Source organism: Austrofundulus limnaeus, unplaced genomic scaffold (assembly GCF_001266775.1).
Source record: "Austrofundulus limnaeus strain Quisiro unplaced genomic scaffold, Austrofundulus_limnaeus-1.0 Scaffold24, whole genome shotgun sequence".
NCBI lineage: Eukaryota > Metazoa > Chordata > Actinopteri > Cyprinodontiformes > Rivulidae > Austrofundulus > Austrofundulus limnaeus.
Window position 1 is genome coordinate 949792 of NW_013952426.1, and position 5502 is coordinate 955293.

The 5502-nt window shown below is 33.5% G+C and overlaps 1 protein-coding gene across 4 annotated transcripts in view; it reads left to right on the forward strand.

The window, feature by feature from the left end:
* astn1 (astrotactin 1) overlaps window positions 1-5502 on the forward strand; it is a gene marked incomplete in the record, with an annotated part of 409914 nt that overhangs the window by 157535 nt on the left and 246877 nt on the right.

Here is a 5502-nt window from a genome sequence, read left to right on the forward strand (position 1 = left end):
AGAGGTACCAAAATAATTTACCCACAAAAGGAAAAAAAAAGATAATACTAACAAAATAAAAGCTTAGAGGAGGAGGTTATCTTTTCATGCCTTCTTTACACAAGAYAATCGGATCACCGTTCTTGCACATAATCTCTCACTGTATGTGTCTTTAGGTCACAATAAGATAAATCAAAAGGTTAGTGTAGGTGACAAMGACTAATAAAATATGCTGTCGTACAGAAAAAGCGTGACTGTTCACCAAGTGTTAAGATTTAAAGCTTTATTAGCATTATCATATTCATATTATTCRTATTAATACAATACCACATTTGCTTTAAAAAATAGGCATGTTTAGTTCCAAGATAATATTGGCTGAAGCAYTGGGAGTTCATGTGTATTGTTCCTATGCAATAAAAGTTTTTTTTTTTTTTTAAATTGTCACAAGATGGTGACAGAAATGATATTCTTAAACTTGTTGATTAAGGAAATTATTTTTTTGATCAAACCTCAATCTTCAATGTCACAGTTTTAAAGCCATTTGTGATAAAACAGGAAGTTTGTATAAAATATTTGGCGCACCCAGTCACATAGTGGTGTAAGAGTTATAGTTCTGCAGATTTTCACAAAAAATACAAGAATATAAAAGAGAMAGTTAAACTGTGGTGTATTTTCAGAGATAAAGATGGACTCAAGAATTAAATAAGTCAGTTGTGTTTTGTGTCATTTATTATACAAAGATAAATGAATAAATTTATGACTTAAAGATAATAAGAATAATGAAAATGCAAGTTGCATATTCCCCAGAGTTTGGGAGGCAGTATTAGGTCTACTGTAGCTTCTGATACAAGTAGACTCAAACCCACAAGCCAATCAAGTTTCAGAAACCCTTTTGGTAGAAGCATGTGTTTGACCCAGAGCTTGCTCTATTGCTCAGAGTGCAAAGTCACAAGATTCATTAACTAAAAAGAACATTCTTATTTGCACAAAATCAGAGTACATTTGGGTTCACAAGTACAAACTGTTCTTGTTCCAGAACTCATAACAAAATGACCTTTGAAACACAGACTGAACCCTCTCTGCTGGTATTTAGATGAAGATAATGACTGACTGCAGATTCAAATTGTACTTGTTTTTATCAACTTATCATTTATTTAATTAAGCCAAACCATTATTATTCATTATTTTTATTTATTTACTTTTTTTTAAAATCTTTTCATTTATAATGTTTTGTATAACACCCAAGTGAAGCATAAAATGCCACATCACCCATGGTGAACACAGTTGAAGACATTGCAGTTTTATACTTTAGTTTTCTAACTTTTTTCAACAGAGGTGAAATATTGGTCATAYTTTCCCTCCAAGTGTTTTTCTGTTGCACTCCTGAATAACTTTCAGTGCTACCTCAAGATCCATTTTATGCCTACACAATCAAATTGAACTCTGCTGTATCACATAAAGTTTACTACTAAAASCATGCTATCAGAACTAAAACAATACTAGTATTTTTTTTTCATATTTCTAGCCATCAAAATATCCATTGATTCATTTTCTTTACCTTATTTTTTTTCCTCTTTCCGAGTCACGGGGCAGCTGGTGGTTGGGTACACCTATCACAGGACCACACAGAGACTAATATGAAAATAATATGACAATCATTCACACTCACACCTAGGGACATTTTAAAGGTATGTTTAGATCTGTGGAAGGAAACCAGAGTGTCTGGAGAAAAAAAACATGCATAAAAACTATTAAATGAATATTACATTGAAAATCAATATGGCAAACATTTTTTTTCATTATCTTTTGTTTCCAATAAAATAAATAGATTGCCTTTTTAATTTTACTGTTATTTGCAAAAGATAACCTTCGAGCAAACCAGCAACACAAAAATGAGTCTTTGTTGACAAGGTCCTTTTCGACTATAGAAAAAAAGTTGTTGTTTTTTTCCTTTTGTTCCATCTCTCACGACAAACAAGACATCATCCAACTAAATACCCAACAATTTCAACAAGATGTCAGTTCACTACACACAAATCCAGCAATCAGAAGTACACATTTTACACAGCACTGAATAACAACAGGACACTGAATAACAGCCACATCTCTAACAAGTGAAATATTATTTCATTTTTTTTTTCTTTCTCTCTTTTTTATATATAATTTCAAACAGCATCAGAGTCTGTGCTATTGGCTAAACCKCTTTGTGCCTCCATTTTTGAGTTGCTACATTATCCCCTATGGCAGCAAAAAACTCATCTTGCGACTTGGATCACATTTTAGGACACTAAGCAGTGTTGAGTGAAGTCAATATCCGGCAGAAATACAGCTAGGACTTCACCTTAAAGAGGTMTAGGAGCACATTTGATTGTCATTACTGCTGTTTTATCTTCTCGGTTTGTTGGATTTTTTTGTAGGTTTGGTGGCTTAGGTTGATATGGGCATCTTTGAAAACAGAATATCAAACATGTGTGCTGGGACCAGCATAAAAATAAATAAAAAATGGCAATGAAAAATGTAACCACTTTGCTTGGCTTAGACAAAGATCATAGTGTGAGCTATGTGGTGTTTTAAAGTAGAGATAATGAATTGCAACAAAAGAATTGTGAGATTCTGCAGTGGTAAAAGGCTGTTTAATTATTCACATAGTGTGTAATACTGATTTTAACAAGGCTGAAGCTTCCTCTTCAGTTAGGAACTGGGAGAAAAGAGGCTCCGTGGAATTCACAACACATGATACTATGGTAGTTAAATCAGTATAATTATATGAACTGCACTTTGGCAGTTATTGCCTCAATTATGTTGGGARGCGTTGTGAGATTCCTAGTTGTATGTAGTGCACACCGTTGTTAGATGTTTACCAGCAATGTGTGACCTGCAGCTCATTGTAGTTTTGTAACCTCAAATAATCCCATAGAGAAGTCTGGTTCTCTGTAGACCAAGGAATGTCTTAAAACAGGAGATAAAAAGCAACACCATCTCATTAGTGCAGCAGGCTTTAAACTCAAAGTGAGGCTTCAGTTTTCATTCTCCACAAACTATAAATAATGCTTGTCTGTTTTAAAGTTGCGCTTAAGTGCCTCCATTTATATTTGAATTTCTGCTCACATTGACAAGATTTTTTAGTTAAATGGAAAACTACAAAAAGTTATATTAATATTTTAACAAAATAAGACTAAAAAGTTCACAAAGTTCAGTAAATAATTCAAGTAATTATTTTCAGCTAACTTTGTAGTTAAAAAGTTTGAGTTGGAGAACATCAAAAACAAATGTGTTACCTTGAGTCTTTGAGTATTAGTTTTGGGAATCAATACATTTAAATCAGATTTATCGTTAATTTCTTCTGCTGGTTTGTGCAGTGTGCTTTGTGTTTCTGTGTCATGCTATTTGCCATGAAGATGGTAACGTRTGAATTAAAGCAAAAAATAAAATAAAATAAGATAAAACTGGACTGAGGATTTGAGCATCTGTCATGGCCTAAAATGCAAATGCCTTTTATTAACAGCACTGTGATCAGAATCAGAATCCGAATCAGAAAACTTTACTGAAATAAGGACATTACTATACTGACTTCAATATAGCTGGTTATATCCCCAGAGATATGCAGCAGCTTATAGCAAAATGCTATAAGCTTGAAACACAGAATATGTGTTTTTAAAATAGAAAACAAAACRTTGTTTGTCTTTTCGATGCAGTCCTTGAAGTCACCACACTACATCAATTTGTATGTCCAAGTATTAAACAGGGATCTTGCATGACCTGTTTTTGTTGGTTTATGTTGGCTCAACTACTCTAAAATCCATTTTAGGCTCAATATCTGTACAATTAAATACAATTTGGGTTGATTTTTCCAGAGTTAACAAATAGCCATCTTGAATTGAGTTGACTGCAAAAGTTAATCAGTTGACCTAATTATTAAACCAATGGCATGCATCAAGGTGGCTGCTATATATTTCTTTGAGTTTTACTTGTTTTAAGAGACCGTTAATGCTTAACAAATAAAATGGACTATAATTATCCCCTTGTTATTAAGGTTCTGTCATGCTTTAGACAAACATTTGAAAGACAGGAATACATGTCTATTATACCACAAATGCTGAAGAATCTTGGTCTACTGTGTGGTCTACAAGTTGAACATTCCCTCAAACATGTTTGGACCTTAGTAGCTCTGTATTACTTGACATTTAACAATAGAAAAGAGATATTCACACATCCACAAAAGATCATTTTCAGGTCAACATAAATCCAGGTTGCTTTGGGCGGTCGGACAAACCATCTATTTTCTTATTTTCGGCCAGAGATTTTCTCTAAATTAAATAAAACACCAATATCCTGTTACAGGCACAGACAGGAAGCATAARCACTATCATGCAGTTCAAAATATACAGCTCTTTGCTGGGAACATTTTACTGTCTACAACATCTGGCTGATATATGWCATCTTAAAGTCATATTTTTTAAGTACTTTAAGTCACTGAGAGGAAAATATGATGGCCTCATGGAAAAATGTTTTACTTCAAATAAAAAGAATAGAATTGCAGTTTAAAAAATGTTTTTTGTTTGGTTTTTCATCAAACTAAATGTCAAATGAAAACATTTGCAAGAAACAATGGTTATGTTATGAATTCCACTTTTGCACATTGATTCCATGGATGTGCTTTAACTCCACGTGCCTGCCTCTGCTCAAAACATTTTAGCTAGTGTGTGTAATATTTGCATGCAGTTAATTTAGAGGGGTCCTGTTTTAAACTACGACAGGATTAGAATATTTGCACAAGAAAGTTTTACAGTGACTAACACATAAATGGATCAAACCCTGTTTATGCTTTATTTTATATATATATTTTTTTAATTTACTGTAGCTAGATAAGCTTATCAGGACTATTTGTGATTTATTGATTGAATCCTTTAGGGAACAACATAGCTTTTTTCCACTCTGGAGAAGGCATCCCCTCCCTGTTTTGGTCCTCACTTATTGTAGCCCTCTACTGATTTGCCTATCAGACAAATTTGAAAACTGCATAGCTTATCCAACTCCTCTCACAGGGATTTGTTGGTGTTTGGCAATAGCACAGTGCTGATTCTCTTAAGCCTCAAAATCACTGCAGGAATTTATCTCCATTAAGAAACAGGATTAAAAGCCATGGAGGTTCGTTTTTTTTTTTCTCCAGTGGGGGGTTTTATACTGCTAGCCTCTTCTACAGAAGATGAGACAGCACTCTTTACTCACCGTCCACTTATTAAATGATCCAGGAGAAATGGTGATTTACTTTACCTTTAAAGACCTTTTTGTTAGTGTCTGTGGATGGTCATTATCTTCTGACCTGTACATCATTCTGACAAGAAATATCTCTTTTCACTGAAATACAGATATATACTGCAATTACCACAAAACGGAACATGTTGCGCCTATTTAAAGGTGCAGTATGTAACTTTTCTAAAAATATATTTTTAACATATTTGTTCACTCTGTCACTATCTCCTGACAGATTGATATTAGACAGGTAAGCTATGGAGGAAAAAA